Here is a 5,454-nt window from a genome sequence, read left to right as displayed (position 1 = left end):
CTCCCCTGTCATTGATTTTTGTTTCATCCATTGTTTCTCCCTCCATCTCTCCGTCCATCTCTCCCTCCATCTCTCCGTCCATCTCTCCCTCCATCTCTCCCTCCATCTCTCCGTCCATCTCTCCCTCCATCTCTCCGTCCATCTCTCCGTCCATCTCTCCGTCCATCTCTCCCTCCATCTCTCCCTCCATCTCTCCGTCCATCTCTCCGTCCATCTCTCCGCCCATCTCTCCCTCAATCTCTCCCTCCATCTCTCCGTCCATCTCTCCGTCCATCTCTCCGTCCATCTCTCCCTCCATCTCTCCGTCCATCTCTCCGTCCATCTCTCCCTCCATCTCTCCGTCCATCTCTCCGTCCCTCCCATGGCCTCTGCATGTTTTTTTCATGACTTGAACTCTTACTGCAGTGTAACCCCTCTGTCTTGACCTGATCGCAACATTTCAATCCCCTACCTGCCTGCCCCCCTGGCGATTTGATATGTATCAATATATTTTTGTCTTGAGGCGTCCAAACAATCTTTTCTATCAATGTGAAGCAGGTGAGCTGGACTGGCTGTCACAGCCTCCAGTAAGAAGCCCAACGATTGGTCTGTGGTTTCAGTAAGAAGCACACGGATTGGCCAGTGGGGTTCAGTGCTCCACCCACCCACAACAAGAAAGCGAGAAACTGCTAAGAACTAAAAGGGACACAACTGACAGGGAAAAGACTGAATCTTAAAACTCTGCATGTGTTTGCAAGTGCTGAACTGAACTTGTGTGCTGACCTGGTCTTGAGCACGTCGGTTTGTAGTTTGGGCTGTTCTGTATAACCCCGCCCTTCCCCTGCCCCCACCCAGATACAGTGTTTCCCACTGGTGGACAGGTTCCACTGCATCCTGAAACCTGAAACCCCTCCTCTCCTTTGCAAGAGATGTTAGGCGCGTTCCTCTGCCCAGGCGTTGCTGACGCATGCCAGATCTTACAATGCCTGGATAGGTATTTTACCTATCAGCTAACCACATCATATGCTATACCAATCTGGTGTCCGACGGCACGGTCGATGACGTGGCACACAATCATTGGATGATGCATGCACCGTCTGAGCAGAGGACCATGACCCCTAGCATCCTTCTGGGCATGGCTTGCTGAGTATGCCAAACTACCGTATGTAATCTGTCATCAACAGTTATGAGCAAACGCTGGAATGTCTTAAAAGTGACAGGAAATATGTATTTTAAAAACAAAAAAAGATTTGTCACAAATGATTGACAGAAATGACATGCTTTTATTGTACTAGTTTTCTATCATTCAACATGTTGTTGTTATTATAATTATTCCGAATATCATTATGACTAACCATCATAATGACATACTATAGCTACCAGATTTTGTTTTTGGTTCTATTGTTTCCTATATGGAAGGCCAATGGTTGTCTTAAAAAACAACGAAGACAAAAACACCAATATAATGTTCCAGAAGTGACCCTTTGGTGAAAGAGATGCTGTTTGGTGGAGAAATTGTTGTACAAAGACAGAAACATAGTTTTCAGTGAGGTGTTGAGTTGCATTGGAGATTTTCTATATTTTTGTATGCGTTGTTTTGCTTTAATCTTTGCCCATGCGGCATGCCAGTGTATGTGTTTTTTGCACGAAGCTAATGTGGCTGTAGATTTCTCCTTTCTTTGTTATCACTGTGTGATATAGTATACCGGGAAAAAAATACAAATGTGAACAAAAAAAGGTTTATTTAATTTTGAAAGAGGATACTGTGATACGGTTTGTTATTGACATGATCCTCAATAGAAAAGTTTCCTTTTCTTTGTAATTATATCGCTCTTATTTTTTTCCCTGTCAAAGCTGCTCCTAAAGCAAAATTCCACGTTTATTCTCTTTCCATTCTTTTTCAAATGATGTCAGGAAAAGGGCATTTTTTGTAAATAAATCGAAATCATTCCATTGCCATGGTGATCTGAGGAACCTTAAATTGGTTCGGTCAGAGGGACTATCACTCATACAACTCAGGAAGTCCCATTTGGTTCAGAGTGTCAGTATATCCCGGCCCTACACAACAAGCCACTGCTCACTCATCCTCTATCTCAGCGAACTACTGTGTGTGTGTGTATGTGTGTGCTTGCGTGTGTAAGGAAATGTATTCACGATTAAAGCACAGAATTAGTGCTCAGCTCACCTCTTCAACCCTTCACTGATTGTTCAGGAAAGCCTCTGTGTGTGTGTGTGTGTGTGTGTGTGTGTGTGTGTGTGTGTGTGTGTGTGTGTGTGTGTGTGTGTGTGTGTGTGGTAAAATAATACACGGTCATCAAGCTTGCATGTGTGTCCGCTCCAAAAAAAACGAATGCAGCGATTCCCTTTAAACAGTGTTTTAGTATAGCAGTGTTCTGACTGAAGGTAAAAGGCTTGGCCTACATGGTGCATTCTGACTGAAGGTGAAAGGCTTGGCCTACATGGTGCCTTCTGACAGAAGGTAAAAGGCTTGGCCTACATGGTGCCTTCTGACAGAAGGTAAAAGGCTTGGCCTACATGGTGCCTTCTGACAGAAGGTGAAAGGCTTGGCCTACATGGTGCTTTTGGAAAGGACATCAACAGACCAATTACCGTTCTCGCTTTTTGGAAACTAAAAATGTTTTTTTTTAGACTTTCTGCCACTAGGACAGAGATATGTTTAAAAGTAGAGGTGGATCATACATCTTAGCACCATGATCTGAAACAAAACAACTCAATTATTTGATGATGACACCTCTAACAACTAGTGGATTGAACGAGTCTGAAACACAAATGAAACTCAGGGGGAACCATTACGGCTGTGCCTTCATTTATAACCTTTGACCTCCTGTGTTCTGATTGTTCATACGGTCAGGTCAGTTCCATTCATTCTTTCCAATGACAAATGTTTTAACCCACCATTGAGCCAGAGCCAGAGCTATAAATCCACTTGACATCCACAACATGCTGACATTTACATTATGGTTCTACACAGAACTATTCACAATATCTATAAAGACACTATGACAGCTGGGTCTTTTTTCTAGAATGCGTCTTGTAAAGCTGTCTATTCTAATGCAGTGTTATGTGCATTCATTTATCATGGTTGACGAGACTGTTTGGGGTATGAGTTTCTCACTTATTAGCAACTCAATTAAATTAAAGGAACAGTGAGCAGAGCACTGTTTGTCTATCTGCCTCAATTACATCTGTACAAAGTTGCTCATATGGTAGTGGACCTCCTCTTTGACAAGGTCAAGGGTTAAATGTGAAACTAGAGTTGTGGAAGGTTAGATCCTGTTGCATCTGTTTTCAGCTTGTCCTGTTCTTTAGAGGATTGTAGGGTTTGAGTATTATCTAGTTGGAGGGACACTCGGCGTCACTGTCCTTTCACTGACATTACAGAGAGGGGATGTTTGTGGCCGGGGCAAGGTTGTGATTTTGTCCTGATGCAGTGACGTGTGTCGCATTGTTTTCTGTCCCCCCATTCTGGCTGCCAAGCACACTCACTGAAAGTGCCCCCCTGGTGGTGTGTGACGGGCACCTTGGTTCTGGGCATCTCGTTCACACACAGCTGTCACACACACTCTCCCTCTCCGTCTCCCTCTCCGCCTCCCTCTCCCTCTCCGTCTACATCTCCCTCTCCCGCTCCGTCTCCCTCTACCTCTCCGTCTCCCTCTCCGCCTCCCTCTCCCTCTACATCTCCCTCTCCCGCTCCGTCTCCCTCTACCTCTCCGTCTCCCTCTACCTCTCCGTCTCCCTCTCCCTCTCCCGCTCTGTCTCCCTCTCCGTCTCCCGCTCCGTCTCCCTCTCCCGCTCCTTCTCCGTCTGTCTCATTTTCTCTCCCCTTTCTCATCCCATGCTCCTCTCTGTCTCTGCCCCTTTTTCTCCCGCATCTCCTGTCTCCCACTTTCACCCTTTGTCTGTTTCCCTCTCCTTCTATCCCTCCTTCTCTCCCTTCCTCCCTCCCCTGTCCTTATAACTGGGGGACGGCAGGGCTGAGTGCTACCTTTGCCGACAGGCAATTAGCCAGCGATTATGAAAAACAACTGATGGACACGTAGAGCAATGGAAGATGTATATCTCTCTCTTTCTTTTATCCTCTCCTGCCATGTGTCTATCTTTCCTGTCTCTCCTTCCCCCTCTGTCCTAATATGAGTATTTTGAGGTTAATTGCCCCAAAAAGCTGCTAATGGTTGCTGTAAGAGGCGGGTGATGTGAAGGGGTGGCGCCACTGTCCTGTGATTGGATCAATGTCCTATGATTTATACTGCGTCAACCAATGGGAATGAGTGTCTCTATCCTAGTGCAGCACAGATGGATTTGAAAGGGAGGCAACATGTTCTGTGGGTGGCCTGCTGATGGATAGAGAGAGAGAGGCAACATGTTCTGTGGGTGGCCTGCTGCTCCAGGCCAGCACTGACATTGGGCACTTATCACAGAATGAGGTTCTCACTGCTGCTCCAGATTCTCTGTGTGTGGTTGTGTGTGTGCGTGACTTATTTGTCTGTGTGACTTTGTGTGTGTGTAATAGAAACGGCCGGGAAATCGCCATTAGAAAAAAACCTCTGACAGACAGTGGCAGTGGCGAGTGGGAGGAGTGGATATGTACTGTAGAATATGGATATTCAGCCTGCAGTGGTCCCATCGCCCTAGCCTAGCTTCCTGGACAGAGCCTGAGAGAGTCACTGCCTCAGCACCCCACACCCACAGGGTGAACATCCAGATACTACAGGCCTTCTGTTGAACATTTAGAGACTATAGGCTTTCTGTTGAACATCTAAACACTACAGGCTTTCTGTTGAACATCTAAACACTACAGGCCTTCTGTTGAACATCTAAACACTACAGGCTTTCTGTTGAACGTCTAGACACTACAGGCTTTCTGTTGAACGTCTAAACACTACAGGCCTTCTGTTGAACATCTAAACACTACAGGCTTTCTGTTGAACATCTAAACACTACAGGCTTTCTGTTGAACGTCTAAACACTACAGGCTTTCTGTTGAACGTCTAGACACTACAGGGCCTGCATACAGAACTAGGAGGCAACAGCATTCTGCTGTAAACGTCTCATTAGAGAGCTAGAGTGTAATCTTCACAGATTAGAGAGTAAAGCTGGGAGAGGAGAATTGGGCTGTGTTTAACCCACATTAGCCTCTACCGCCACAGCAGTGCTTAATTAAAATGACCCACAATTCCCTGTGCGCTGAGCGGTGAGTTGACACTAAGGTAATGTCGTGGCACACTCACATCTAAAACACACACACATGCATCTAAAAACACACAGACACATAGACACACTTGCATACACACAGACTTGTAATTCTCTTGTCTGAATGCAACTGATATACAGAGCCGATGAAGGAAATGCAGCAACTTTATACGTGAAAAGATGCAATATACCAAGAGCACTGTCTCCCACTGTTCGCCAGAAGCAAGATAACCATGAAACAAAGACTACAACTATAAGAACCAG

The sequence above is a fragment of the Coregonus lavaretus genome, assembly GCF_964263955.1.
Source record: "Coregonus lavaretus genome assembly, chromosome: 26".
Lineage (NCBI taxonomy): Eukaryota > Metazoa > Chordata > Actinopteri > Salmoniformes > Salmonidae > Coregonus > Coregonus lavaretus.
This window is presented reverse-complemented; position numbering follows the sequence as displayed.